Below are 15,573 nucleotides of genomic sequence, written 5' to 3' on the forward strand. Positions count from 1 at the left end.
TATTTCTCCTTCGCATGTGGTCCATCCTTTTGTGGTGAGTTGGCTCAGCAGAGTAGACCTCTGTGTCCGAGTCCAGGGTTTTGGACTCATGTGACCCGACTAGCTTGGCCATATGTGCAGCTTTCACAACAGAGGATAGAAAGCTGTGTGTGTGGCTGACTGTGAGTCCATTACCACCCCTGGGCTCCCAGGGTAGGGCACATGCCCTGGTGGATTGGGGATGACTGTCATGCTTCTTTAAGCTTATTTCCTCATCTGTAAAAGGGGAATAAATCACAGTGGTATTATAAGAATTAGAAAATACAGAAGGAATCTTAGTACAATGCCTGGTATGTGTTAAGCACCGAATAGATGTTAGCTATTCTTATGCCCACACACGGGGACATGAACATCATATGGGGCTCAGGTTAAAGAAGCTCCCCTGAGAGTATAAGCTCCCAGAGTGGAGGAATATTCAGCTGCTTATAATTTCCAGTTATTGTATCACAATTGGGGCTTCTTAGTTGCTGGAATTGTGGTGCAAGGATTGTTTCAGTAGCTGATTATCACACCTGTCAGATGCAACCTGGTGTCAACCTTAGCCAATGTGGAACAAAGATCCCTAAAGAAAAATCTAAAAACAAGTTTAAAAAAATCCCCAAACTATTCATATCTGTTGTCCACACTTGAGAATCTTAACTCAAAATTCAAATGAAAAATTTTATGTACCAAAATAGTATGAGGAATGGCAGAAAACCTTCTAAGTGTTTCAAAAATATGCAAATATGTTTATGTAAACTGTAGTATGTCCTCTCTGCAGTGCTATACAGGCTTTCATAAATGTTTACTGCATTGTAAGTAACATGGAAACATATTTAGGTTATAATATGACTTGAAAAAAACTGGAGTAACTTTGCATATGCAACATGAGGTCAACTACATTAAACTGGTTTCAGAAAATAGAATGGCTTGAAATATATAAAAATTTAACAGTGGTTGTCTTTGGGTGATGTTGGGATTTTGGATAAATTTCCCCCTCTAATTTTGCTTCTTTGTGTTTTCTATATTTATATGATTTATGTGATTATTTTCATAGGCAAAAGTACATTTTATAAGAGATAAATAATTTATATAGGTGGTAGACAAAAGCCATGGCATTTGGCTTGTGTTTTCACAATGAAAAAAAAAAAATCAAATGCAGAAGGCACAGACCTGAATTGTTTATTATGACTTCCTTAAAGAGAAATAAGAGTGTGGCATAAACTAAATTAAAGACACTCTGATTTGGAGAATTTGAGAGGGGTTTAGCTTTTTGAGGATTTTTGGAGAAACAGGGGAAAAAAAAGCCCTAGCTTAAGCACACGTGCATGTGTGAATTTTCTTTTCTAGGACTGAAGTTTGATATTCTTAGCCATTCTGATTGTGGAGATTTGAGACTGTCATTTTCTTTTAAATGTCTGACAGCTATAAGCTTTCAGCTATCAGCAAATGAGGTAAAAATGTATTTTTAATATTAAAAGTCTTTTTGGGGGGCAAAGAAGCCCAACAGAACCGTCATTAATAGTTTATATTCAGACAACATTTTAAGCTCCTTTCCTAATCCTGCTCCTTTGGTATTTAATAGCCAGGCATAGCCACCAGATGTGCTCCAAGTCCTTTTATTTACATAAATGTTCCCAGCAATTCGTTATACATTTTTCCACTTAAAAATAAGTGCATACCATATAGCCATCTTTCTCACATTGTGATGCTTTAGCATTATTTGTTTTGTTTTAAAGCAGGAAAATGTCTAATTGACCCCAGGTATTTTTCAAATTCTGCCATTCGTAGGACTTTTTATATTTATGTCTTTAAAATATATATGCCATTATGACTAATTTGAAAAATGCATTAAGTGTGTGAATTAGAAGATAATAGTTACTAAGGCCTTATGGCAGAAAGTGAAGAGGAGAGTGAAAAAGTTAGCTTAAAGCTCAACATTCAGAAAACTAAGATCATGGCATCTGGTCCCATCACTTCACGGAAAATAGATGGGGAAACAGTGGAGACAGTGTCAGACTTTATTTTTTGGGGCTCCAGAATCACTGCAGATGGTGATTGTAGCCATGAAATTAAAAGATGCTTACTCCTTGGAGGAAAAGTTACGACCAACCTAGATAGCATATTAAAAAGCAGAGACATTACTTTGCCAACAAAGGTCCGTCTAGTCAGGGCTATGGTTTTTCCAGTGGTCGTGTATGGATGTGAGAGTTGGACTGTGAAGAAAGCTGACCACCGAAGAATTGATGCTTTTGAACTGTGGTGTTGGAGAAGACTCTTGAGAGTCCCTTGGACTGCAAGGAGATCCAACCAGTCCATCCTAAAGGAGATCAGTCCTGGGTGTTCACTGGAAGGACTGATGCTAAAGCTGAAACTCCAGTACTTGGGCCACCTCATGCGAAGAGTTGACTCATTGGGAAAGATCCTGAGGCTGGGAGGGATTGGGGGCAGGAGAAGAAGGGGACGACAGAGGATGAGATGGCTGGATGGCATCACCGACTCGATGGACATGGGTTTGGGTGGACTTGGGGAGTTGGTGATGGACAGGGAGGCCTGGCGTGCTGCGATTCATGGTGTTGCAAAGAGTTGGACACGACTGAGCGACTGAACTGATCTGAACTGAAGGACTAACTACTGTTAACAGTTTGGTTTTTTTCCTTCCATTTATTCTCATTAATGTGTGTGTGTGTGTGCCATTCCCTTCTCCAGGGGATCTTCCCAACCCAGGGATTGAACCCAGGTCTTCTGCATTACAGGCAGATTCTTTACCATCTGAGCCACCAGGGAAGCCCGGCAATGCTTTAAAAAACTTCAAAAAAAAGTTCAGTCGCTCAGTTGTGTCTGACTTTTTGTGACCCCATGGACTGCAGCACACCAGACTTCCCTATCCATCACCAGCTCCTGGAACTTGCTCAAACTCATGTCCATTGAGTCGGTGATGCCATCCAACCATCTCATCCTCTGTCGTCTCCTTCTCCTCCTGCCTTCAATCTTTCCCAGCATCAGGGTCTTTTCCAATGAGTCCATTCTTCAAAGTTTTGTTATTATTTCAAACTTTAGGAAAATTTCGAAAGTAGTACAATAAACTCCTCCTGTATGTCTTCTACCCAGATTCACTAGGCATGCATATTTTGCCCCATTTACTTTATTTCTCTCTATCTTTCCATACATAGGAATTCAGAATTTTTCTTTACCTTGTTCATTTAGTTATGATGGTGTCTGCCAGATTTCTCCACCTGAAAATTACCTTTTCCTATGTAATTATTAATAGTTTATGGGGAAATTCATCCAAGTTTATTTAAGTATCACCAGTTGCTTATTCCTTAGCTGAATAGTTTTCGGTTGTATTAGTATACCACATATTGTTTATTCACCTGTTGAAGGGCATTGGGGATTTTCCTAGGCATGGCGGGGCACCAACCAGATTCCTCTTCAGAGAAAGAGTTGCTCCCTGGCTGCAGGGGGTCAGTCAGCAGACAACCTCTAGCTGTCAGCTCCTTCAGAGTCTATCATAACTGCAGAGACCTGTCTTGTCCAGGATGGTACCTTTCCTGAAGCAGCCCACGTTCAGTGACCGAGCGAGGCAGCGGTATAAAGGTCCAGCCATTTCAGCCAGGGGTGAGACAACTCTGACCCACACTTTTAACTTTTTACCTCCAGGCATCCACCACTGTTACCCCAGCAGCCCTTTCTCAGCCTCTGTTGATGGCTGTATGGGGGATTCTCTACAGCCCAGTGAAGGAAAGGGGACAAACCCAAGCTTGGCCTGGGGATGGGTCACTTTGAAATGGCCTTGAAAGACTGTGATAAGGAGAAATTCTCCCAGTGGGTGGACTAGCAGATCATGCCCCTGGCCATCCACTTTGTGTTGGAAGAGAAATGGTCTGACGTTCAAATGAACATAGGCTTATAGGAGGTGGTGAATATTCTGGCTGGCATCAGAGACCTGGAAGGAAAAAGATTAGAAGTCTGGGGGTAGCAAAGCCTGAGTAGAAGCATGTGAATGGACAAAATAAGAATGGGCCCCAAATGGGATCATCTCTGCAGCATTCACTAGAGAGATTTAAAGGCTGAATTCTAGTATTTTCCTCTGGAGAGTGTTCATTTCTTATTCTAGCAGGCAGTTTACTTGGCACTAAATGATCAAATCGACAGACCGACCAGGTCACTTTATTTCAGATACTCCCCGTCATTGGTTGCCCCACTGCTGATACAATGAGCACATGAACAAAATGACAGTTGGGGCAAAAAAAGGCGGCTACTGATGGGCCCAGCAGCATAGGTTTCTTCTCACAAAGGCTGATATAACTAATGTGCTAAATATTCAAACTGACATAGAGACAACACTGGGCCTTCCCATGGAGCCAGTTTTTGAGGCGATCATCTGTCTTCTTTGTGCAGGTATACTACAGTTAACTCTTTCATTGGAAACAGCTGTCTATAATCTGCAATTATGTTTACCCATCTACTTTTTTCTTTTCAATCATTAATGCTTTTTTCATTTCTAAAATTTCCATTTGGTCCTCTTTTAGAATTACATTTCTCTCCTGAGAGTCCCCATCTGTGTTCTCATTATGCTTCTCTTTTCCTTTGTCTTTGTATACATTTTCTAATAGTGGCTTTGAAGTTCTGTCTGCTAATTCTAACATCTGTGTTCTATTTTCTCATGATTATGGCCCTAGTTTTTCTGTTGTTTCTTTTCTACTAACCTTTTAGCATATACCAGACATTTGGATAATACATTTTAAAGATTCTGGATTACATTGTTGTCCTTTGAAGAGTGTTCATTTTTGTTCTAACAGGCAGTTTACGTGGCAGACTCAATTTCTAAACTCTGTCTTCCTGTGGTGAGTAGTAGCTGAAATCTTTGATCAGTCTTTTCAGTCTCCTAGCTGTTATTTTTCATAAGATTGCTTGGAATTTTTCCTGCTGTGCAAAGTTCAGAGGCTAGCTTGAAAATATTCTTACAGAGCATTATTAATTGCTCAGAGCGTTTCAATTTAAATACCAAATTTAATTTTTCCCCTATTGTTGCATACTTTTATGGTTATTATTGATGCTTTAAACATTCTTGGACATAAGTCTTTGAAAGTAGTTTTAATGATTTCATTAGTATAGATTCCTATATAAAAACAGAGGAGTGGTTTAAAGTCTGTGGTACAAATTGCCAACTGACTCCACAAAGTTTGTAACCATTTTAATATTAATCAACATATTATACTTCCTAACTCTGGATTTTATTATTAACAAAGTTGCAATTTGAAAGGAACATTTAATGTACTAATATGCATTTGTTTCATATTTTTACCTATTTTTATCATTTTATTTATTTTTTTTTGGTGGACAAGTGAATATTCTGTTTCTTTTCCCACATTCCTATTAGGCTATTTGGTTTTTCCTTATCAATTTAGAAAACTTCTTTATTCATTAAATACATTCATTAATCCTTTACTGTTATCCAGTTTTTGATTCATGAGTTATGCGTTTGATCACTATTATTTGATTATTATTAGGGCTTCCATCTTTGAGGTTTGCTCAATGAATTAAGTGCTAGCAATTATTGTCAGCAGTTGGCACTTAAAATGTAAAAGATAAAGCATTTTTGTTAGTTTTGTATTGTTACGAACCCAGTGCTTCTGATTTAAAAACATCGATGCAGCGTTGGTTGCTTTTAGTTAATTTGGTAAGTGTAACTGATGATTATCATTATACACCAGGCATAATGTCATAAAAGGCTTCTTAAAAGGCACTAATTATTTCTTTGTTTAGACTTAGTATTTTCTTTTACTCCCATTTTGATAAGTTGCCATGCAATAAAAACTGAGATATTGAACAGCACAGTGGTCTAACCCTTATTTATATGACTCCTCTATGGCATACCTTAATGGTAGAATTCTAGAGTATGTTATAGCTACCAGAGGATTTTGATAATGTGGGATCTTAGAGGCTGTCTTGTTCTGTTTTCAGAAGACAGGAATCCCTTCTAAATTGCACTGAGAGACGGTCAACTGGCAGCAGCATCTCATCTCATTTTTAGAAAGGCCTTTCAAATCTCTCACTGGAACCATTGTTTCTATTTGTGCCTTATGGAGCTACACAGGATACATCTAAAATTGATCTCATTTGTGTGTATTTCCCCTGCCCATTTGTTTGGCATAACCATGGCCCCTCTTTGACAGAGCACCTCAGAAAATTTCCTTGTAGCAGCAGGGGAACTCTGACACTCAAGTCTGTGCGTTGAAGTATTCTCTGCTAAGTGGTACTAACTAAACTTGATGTTAACAGCATGCATTTTCATGGTACATACATTTTACACAAATGAGAATACGGTTGGCAAATGAGAAATAAGTCCAACCAATGATTGTAATGAGAAAGTGATGAAGATGGCACGAAGTAAAAAGGTTTTGGAGGTTTTGTATGAATTTAGAGATTCTAGGTTAGTTCAGGAGAGGCCGGGATAGAATGGACATTGGAATGGTGATGAAGTTTAGTTGCCTTGCTGTAAGAGAAGGCTGTAACAATGGTTACTGAAGTCATAGGTATGCTTAGTTAGTGGCTCTAGACAGACGGGAGTTAGATGTCTCTCTCCAAAGATAAGATGGCAAGTAAACAGGAGGACTGGGGATGAGGTGAAACCAGTCACAAAGATCCAACCTTATCAATAACACATGTCCCTGTCTGGAGTGGTAATAGAAGAGAAAGACAGCACTCTGTGAAAATGTAACAAAACATGTAGAAGAATTTGTTGCCTTTTTTTGTGAGTCAAGGATGATGACTTAAGCCACCATATATCATGCATGCTTCCCTTTTCATAAATTTCAGTATATCTGCTGATTTATGGAACCTTAGGTCCCTTGGTTCATGAAAGTTTCTCTGTTGCAATTTTATATGATAACCTTTTAAAGATTTGAAGCACAACCAAATATATCAACTTGGTTTAGCCATTCTTAAAATGACAGATTTTCTGACCCCTTGGCTCAGTTTGACTCACTTCTCTGTGAAATTTGGAAGCCAGACATAATATATGTTCTTGTTGTGGTAGAAAACCACAGGTAGGAGGCAGTTAAAACACTTACCCCTTAAGCTGGATTCTACGTTAAATTCTTGTCCATTAAAATATGTCTAATAAAAGGATATATTCTGAGGCAGTTCTTAAATGGTGATACTGGATTTTATGCATGTTAATACTCTGCTTTACTCACAGTTTCAAATATATAGTCTACATGTTGGCTTCTGTTGGGACGAAGCATTCAGCAAACTCTTGCATGTCATTGAAACTGCAAAATACAACTCTTATCTAAGCCTTTGGGAAAATTAGAAATCTTTTCATCATGAATATCAACCAACTACAAAAATATCCACAAGAACAAAACAACCAACAAACAACTGCCATAATAAAAACAGCATGACCTCTTCTTAATTACTGAGTACCCACTATGCTGGTTCATAATTTTAATACATCCTCCCCCTGGCCATGTGCTTTTATCTGAGGAAAGCAGTGAGGGGAAAGCCTGAGGAACACTCAGATTACCCAGTTTTGCAGAGCTGGAACAAGTCCAGTGTCCGAGGCAGACTCAAGGTGACCGGCTTCCCGGAGAGAGCCGGCAGTTCTACCGCTATGGTAACAAGACATACTTCATGCTTTTCAAGACACTTTGATGAGTGTTACTGCATATCTTCACCTTAGTGGAGATCTTCACCTTCACCATTTGATCGTCGGGGTTAGTGAGAAACCTGGCCTTGTCCTCACTTGGCCCAGGAACAAACTGAGCTTGATAGGAGCTTGCCAGAGCTCACACTGAGTCATCCGAGACGGGACAGAATCCCGATGTCCTGATTTCCAGCCTGGGGAGCCCGCTGCTTGACCACACTGCTGGCTCAGATGCACAGAAGTCTGTGAAGTCACCTGTGCTGAAGCGAAAATGCCCACGGCAAGACCTCTGAATCTCAAAGGTGAAAAGAAAGTGAACCAATAGGGAGAGAAAGCCTTCAGCATCTTGGATCTTTGTTCTTAAGAAGACCTGGTCGTAGCTGGGAGATTTGACATGTGTTTTAACAACAAAAAATGAGCTTCAGCCTACAGCCATGATGGGAAAAGATGGTGTCTATGAAGTAGTTGGAAAATTCAGTCTCCTTTAATATACACGGAGTCTTCTTTGAAGCTAAAAGTATGAGATGGAGCTGTGGTTAAGAAATGATCACACTATATGAACACCATCCCTGAGGCAGGAGAGAGAAATGCTTTCTATTCTAGAGACCAGTAGGGCTGGGTCCCAGATATAATGCTTTAGATGTTTCTTCAGGGTGTACCCCACTGGTGGCATGATGGTGACCGGATGCAGTGGGCAGAGAAGTCTCTTGCAAGTAACGTTTCAGATGAGATTGGGCACGTTCATGTATGGCCATAGATACAAGTAACATTTCAGTGGCAGGAAATACAAAAGAGTAGGAATACCAGGGAGGAGGAGGGAAGGGAACGGTATCAAAAACTTGAAGTATCTCCCATTTTTAAATGCTCACCTATTATTTTCAGTCTGTCTTCTCTCATCTCCCTCTCACACGCTGCCAGGGCAGTGGCAGTAAACCTGATTTAGAGCAGTCTGTTCCTCTAGGGCTCAGGGATGGGATTCCTTTCTCTTACAGAGGGCCAGTCATGTTCTGGGGACATTAATTGAAATTCCTGTGACTGTTAAAGACAGTTTGGGTAAAGTTAAACCCCTGATGCAAAGAGCTGACTCACTGGAAAAGACCCTAATGCTAAGAAAGGTTGAGGGCAGGAGGAGAAGAGGGCGACAGAGGATGTAATGGTTGGATGGCATCACTGACTCAGTGGACATGCTTTGAGCAAACTCTGGGAGATGGAGAAGGAAAGGGAAGCCTGGTGTGCTGCATTCCATGGGGTCCCAAAGAGTTGGACTCGACTCAGCAACTGAACAGCAATAACAAACCCCTGGGAGTGAAAATTAGTATGGGAGCACAGAAAACTCAGTTTTGTCAACATATCCAGTGTTTAAAATGTGTTTCATTTCCTCTCTACAAGCAGTAACAGAAGGGAGAAGAGAGGGGAAAAGGGAGAAAGAAGATGTAATGAATCATAGCAAGATTAATATGAGCTCAGTCTTTATTATTGCTTGGGAAACGCACCTAGATTGGAGAATTGCTGTCCATGGTTTCCATCCGTCTCCACATCCAGGAATGCTTGGAGTCTCCCTGCTGACTGGGGTGGATGGTCACAGCAACACGTGGGGCTGCTGTGGGAGGAATATGCTCCGGGCTGCGGAGGGCCACGCAGCAGTGTCAGTCACATTCCTGGAGACTAGGAAGGCCAGACCCCAGGGCCAGGCCGGGCTGGAGAGCTCTGCCTGGCTTTAGAGCCGTGCTGTGGTCACAGAGGCGCTGCCATGCCCGACTGCTGTATTCTCATGGTCACCAGCCCCCGGGGTGCAAGGCACCAAGTCAGGAACGTTGGAAGGCATCCCTTTCTTTATCCCATCCATTGTCTGACTCGCAAGGTCAGAAGTGTGGTTCTGGAGAGGGGACCATAGCTAGTTCCTGTAGGTCCTCCCACCCCTCCTAGACAGGGGCCCAGCGTAGGAAGAGGATTTGAGGAGAATCATCTTCCTCAGAGGCTTCAGAGAGGGTTGGTTTTAGTTCTTTTACTCTAAAACTGAAAAATTTCAACAATATATATGATAATTTAAAACCATGAAGTGCCGTCAAAATAGTAATACATATTGTACTGCAGTTTGTTTAAAAGAGGTTATTTTTCTGATACTTTAAGAAAACCCACGATGGTTTTTAATCTTTTCTGAACATCCCTGATTTGACTAACATCATTTACTTTTCTTGGGTATATAAGTAGTATTATAAAGACCTGGTGGTGGTTTAGTTGCTAAGTCATGTCTGATTCTTGTGACCCTATGGATTGCAGCTCACCAGGCTCCTCTGTCCATGGGATTCTCCAGGCAAGAATACTGGAGTGGGTTGCCATTTCCTCCTGCAGGGGATCTTCCTGATCCAGGGACCTAATGCGAATCTCCTGCATTGCAGGCAGATTCTTCCCTGCTGAGCCAGCAGGGATAGTTTTGAAAATGGATAATATCTTTATTGTTGATTATATAGCTATATGTGTTTATTGTTAATGACTCAATTTGAAAATGGAATGAGCATATTTTTGTTGGCTGTATAGCTATAAGTGTTTATGTAAATGATCCAACCAATACAGAAATGTAGGAAGTGGAAGTGGCCCTATAATATTATTCCCCTGCAGTTGCCACTGTCGTGGCCATAAACTTGTTTCTAACTTGCAGAAGCCTAAGGACCAGAGTTTTAAATGAACTTGTATTCTCATATTGGGTTACGTTTGTTCTTTCTGCAAAAACACATAGCATAAATAGCAGCAAACCAATTATAATAAAAAACAAACAAATGGAAAATGAAAAGTCATATAAAGCTACGGTAGCTACCAATAAGACCCTGAATGTTTAAATTTCCTAGACCTGTTCATTGTGTTATCATTCTGGCATTTTGTAGTTACTGTTGGTAAGTGGTAAAACCCTTTAGTGAATCTGCCAACCTACCATATCTGTACTTACTGTTTTTCTATTATGAAGAACATCATAATATTCTGGTTTCCTTTTTTTGATAAAAATATGTATTTAGTAGCTTTAGTGGTGTTTCCAAATCTTATCTCTGGGTGTCTACCTAGAGGTGATTATGCAGTCATAAAATTGTCATATGTGGCTGTTTGAAGCAAGTTTATTTGGTTGATTATACCTCATGTTTTCTTTATGATGATCATTTATTCACCAAACATTATTGAGGGATTTGGGTACAAAGGGAAAAGTCCTACAGGGAAGAGAGACACGTGTGTAGACAGCTGTCTGGCTGTGTGAGGAGAGTGTGCACGAGGTTACTGAAACACAGAGGAGTGTGTGCGTACGTGCGTGCTCAGTCATCTCTGATTCTGCAACCCCATGGACTCACCAGGATCCATGGGATTTTCCAGGCAAGAATACTGCCATTTTCTTCTCCAAGGAATTTTCCTGACCCAGGGGTCGAACCCACGTCTCTTTCTTTGGCAGGTGGATTCTGTTACCGCTAAGCCACAACTGACCCCAAAGAGGAGAGAGGGACTCCTTTTTGCCAGAAGGAACCTCGGAAAGATTTAGTGGAATTGATGGTTCATGACACGAGTCAGGAAATTTCAATAAGAATTTTAGGTAGGAGAGGGACTGGAGAGTAAGAACGTCAAGACAAAGGTTTGCTCTGAGAGAGAAGGGAATTAACATTTGTTAAGTACCTACTGGGTGCCAGGCATTACATGTCAGCTAGTCCATCCTGTAAGTTTGTCTTTGGCCTCGTTGGCTAGAAGAGACTTAGTCTCAGAAAGGGTATCACCTGCCCAAAGTCTCTTAAGCTGTTACCACTTGGAGGAGTCAAGACTCACACCCAGGTCTGGTGACCCCAGAGACATACTCTATCAGTAACATGAGGCCGAGGAAAGAGCTTGTCTTCTTGAGGGAATGATGGGTTGATTGGCTAGAGTGTGGCATACTTAGGAGGAAAGAGGCAGAAATGAGTTTAAAAATGGAGACTAAGGCCAGTTGGTAGGGTGTTAAGTTTGAGAATATGAACAAGTGTTTTTGTAAGTAGATACGAAAGCTCAGGTTTATCTTTAAGGAAGAGAATTCTGGTCACCTTGTTTGGCTGGGAGGGAGCTGAGTAAGACTGTGAGCAGGGTTGTATTAAGAGATTTATCCTCACTACGTGCAAACGTTTTTTTCCCCCCAAATTTGAGCCAACTTTTTCATTAAGACCCCATCCATACATAATAAGTGGAGAAAAAAGAAGCTGCTGAGAATAGTAAATTTAGTCTGCTCCAATCATGTAAAAAGTTCAGTCGCTCAGTCGTGTCCGACACTTTGCAACCCCGTGGACTGCAGCACGCAGGCCTCCCAGTTCATCACCAACTCCCATAGTTTACTCAAACTCATGCCCGTTAAGTCGGTGATGCCATCCAACCATCTCATCCTCTGTCATCCCATACTCCTCCCACCTTCAATCTTCCTCAGCATCAGGGTCTTTTCTATGAGTCAGCTCCTTGCATCAGGTGGCCAAAGTATTGGAGTTTCAGCTTCAACTTCAGTCCTTCCAGTGAATATTCAGGACTGATTTCCTTTAGGATGCACTGGTTGGATCTCCTTGCAGTCCAAGGGACTCTCAAGAGTCTTCTCCAACACCACAGTTCAAAAGCATCAATTCTTCGGCGCTCAGCTTTCTTTATAGTCCAACTCTCACATCCATACATGACTACTGGAAAAACCATAGCCTTGACTAGATGGACCTTTGTTGGCAAAGTAATGTCTCTGCTTTTTAATATGCTTTCTAGGTTGGTCATAACTTTCCTTCCAAGGAGTAAGCGTCTTTTAATTTCATGGCTGCAGTCACCATCTGCAGTGATTTTCAAGCCCCCCAAAATAAACTCTCTCACTGTTTCCACTGTTTCCCCATCTATTTGCCATGAAGTGATGGGACTGGATGCCATGATCCTAGTTTTCTGAATGTTGAGCTTCAAGCCAACTTTTTCACTCTCCTCTTTCACTTTCATCAAGAGGCTCTTTAGTTCTACTTCACTTTCTGCATATCTGAGGTTATTGATATTGCATATCTGATAATACAACCTCAGATAAACACTTTCTGTGTCATCTGTATATCTGAGGTTATTTATATTTCTCCCAGGAATCTTGATTCCAGCTTGTGCTTCATCCAACCCAGCGTTTCTCATGATGTACTCTGTATATAAGTTAAATAAGCAGGGTGGCAATATACAGCCTTGACACACTCCTTTTCCTATTTGGAACCAGTCTGTTGTTCCATGTCCAGTTCTAACTGTTGCTTCTTGACCTGCATACAGATTTCTCAGGAGGCAGGTCAGGTGGTCTGATATTCCCATCTCTTTACAAATTTTCCACAGTTTGTTTTGATCCACACAGTCAAAGTCTTTGGCATAGTCAATAATGCAGAAATAGATGTTTTTCTGGAACTCTCTTGCTTTTTCAGTGATCCAGTGGATGTTGGCAATTTGATCTCTGGTTCCTCTGCCTTTTCTAAAACCAGCTTGAACATCTGGAAGTTCGTGGTTCGCATACCGTTGAAGCCTGGCTTGGAGAATTTTGAGCATTATTTTGCTAGTTTGTGAGTGCAATTGTGCGGTAGTTTGAGCATTCTTTGGCATTGCCTTTCTATGGGATTGTAATGAAAACAGACTTTTCATTTTCAAAATCCGTCCCGAGGCCACTGCTGAGTTTTCCAAATTTGCTGGCATATTGACTGCAGCACTTTCACAGCATTATCTTATTAGGATTTGAAATAGCTCACTTGGAACTCTATCACCTCCACTAGTTTTGTTTGTAGTGATGCTTCCTAAGACCCACTTGACTTCACATTGCAGGATGTCTGGCTAGGTGAGTGATCACACCATCGTGATTATCTGGGTCATGAAGATCTTTTATGTATAGTTCTATGTATTCTTGCCACCGCTGCTTAATATCTTCTGCTTCTGTTAGGTCCATACCATTTGTGTCCTTTATTGAGCCCATCTTTGCATGAAATATTCCCTTGGTATCTTTAATTTTCTTGAAGAGATCTCTAGTCTTTCCTATTCTATTGTTTTCCTCTATTTCTTTGCATTGATCACTGAGGAAGGCTTTCTTATCTCTCCTTGCTGTTCTTTGAAACTCTGCATTCAAATGGATATATCTTTCCTTTTCTTCTTTGCTTTTCGCTTCTCTTCTTTTCACAGCTATTTGTAAGGCCTCCTTAGACAGCCATTTTGCTTTTTTGCATTTCTTTTTCTTGGGGATGGTCTTGATCCCTGTCTCCTGTACAGTGTCATGAACTTCCGTCCGTAGTTCATCAGGCACTCTGTCTATCAGGTCTAGTCCCTTAAATCTATTTCTCACTTCCACTGTATAATCATTAGGGATTTGATTTAGATCCTACCTGAATGGTCTAGTGGTTTTCCCTACTTTCTTCAATTTAAGTAAAAAGTAATTCTTTCTCTCTTCTGTGCCTCCCTAAGATAGTATCTCAGTATGGGGGGCTCCCTGTTCTTGAGATTGCATGGATGTTTATCAGTCGTTGGGGGGTGGTCCTTGCTGGTGCTGACAGGGGTCTGGCATTTATTCTAGTTCTGCCTTGGTCATCTGATGTTGAAGTGTGTGGCTGCTGCCACTTGTGGTCCAAGCTCTCTCAGGTCAGTTGGGGCTCAGGTGTCTGTTTTGTCCATCGTAAACTGAATTCATATCAGAGCAAGACCAGAACACACAAAGAAGGCTTTTTGAATAGTTTAGCCTGAATAATTTGCAGGCACATGTAGAGACAGTATTTTGATTATTTGAATTTGTTTAGTGAACTCCTGGAAATGTAACCTGTACTCTCAAAACTCTTTCCATCATTGGCATGCCTGAGACATGGTCTAACCTTTGGATGTACTTCTGCTAATGTAATTACCTTGCTGTCTTTTAAAGGTGGGTTTTAATTGGGTTCCCAAGCAGCAGCTGCTGTTGAGGTGCTAGTTACAGCCTTTCAATAACAGATTCATTGTTTCCTCTTCCTGGACTGGGCATCTGGCCTTGGATGGTAGCCAGCTGTTGCTGAAATGCCATCACTTATAGGATTGCCCTTTAAACCACTGATTTGTTATTTTGTTGACTTTCAATTCCTTTCCTCTCAAATTTAACTGGAGCTTTATTGAATACAGTGCTAAACTCAATTCTTCCCCTCCTCAGTGGCCTTTTCATCAGGTTATTTCCCTCTAGTTCATAGCATTTAGTCCTCTGGCTGGACAGGAGGTTTGAGAATTAAAGACAGCTTGTCATTTATGGGCTCAGGCCTGTCTGTGGGGTAGTGCAGTGGATTCTGTCACAGGCAAGTCTTCTGATGATGTATGCCGAGGTAACACGAGAAGTCTCTTGGCAAGTTTTTGCCTTTTTTGTAAAATTGTGCTGAAAATTCTAGGGTTTTTAAGAATTTATCTCTAGGATTGTTGTCCTGAAGGATTTTTTAAATTATAGTATAAATGGTTTATAATATTATATTGGTTTCAAGTGTAAAAGATAGTGATTGAGTGTTATTATAGATTAAAAGCTTTTGTCCTGAGTATTTTTAATTTGTTTGAAGAAAATGAGCCTGTAATGATCATACTGAATAAAGAGAAGTTTGCAGGGGCTGGTAAGGTGGGACAACAGAAAGAACTTGCGTTTTATCTTTGGTTTTTAACCTCAGAGCAGCGGTGTGGGACTGGTCATTTTCAGGCTCCAGGATGAAACTGTGGGCAGGCCCAGTGTATTTTCTGATCATTCTCATATAATAAAAAGTTCTCCAGTCATATTTCCTTCCCAGACAGTCTCAGCTTGGTAATTAATACATCTAGCCTCAGACAGACTGATTTAAAGTGACACCTTCCCCTGTCCCTGACTCAGATTCTAGGTTCACTTCGTCAAATTCCACCCAAGGAAAACCTATTGGTAATTTTATTAGAATATAATGAAA

The 15,573-nt window shown here is 40.8% G+C and overlaps 1 protein-coding gene across 3 annotated transcripts in view; it reads left to right on the forward strand.

Annotated features, from left to right (window-relative positions):
- The window catches only part of RASGRF2 (Ras protein specific guanine nucleotide releasing factor 2), a 247,203-nt gene that overhangs the window by 51,070 nt on the left and 180,560 nt on the right, over positions 1–15,573 (forward strand). The gene's annotated exons all lie outside the window — the stretch shown is intronic.

Source organism: Cervus elaphus, chromosome 9 (genome assembly GCF_910594005.1).
Source record: "Cervus elaphus chromosome 9, mCerEla1.1, whole genome shotgun sequence".
Lineage (NCBI taxonomy): Eukaryota > Metazoa > Chordata > Mammalia > Artiodactyla > Cervidae > Cervus > Cervus elaphus.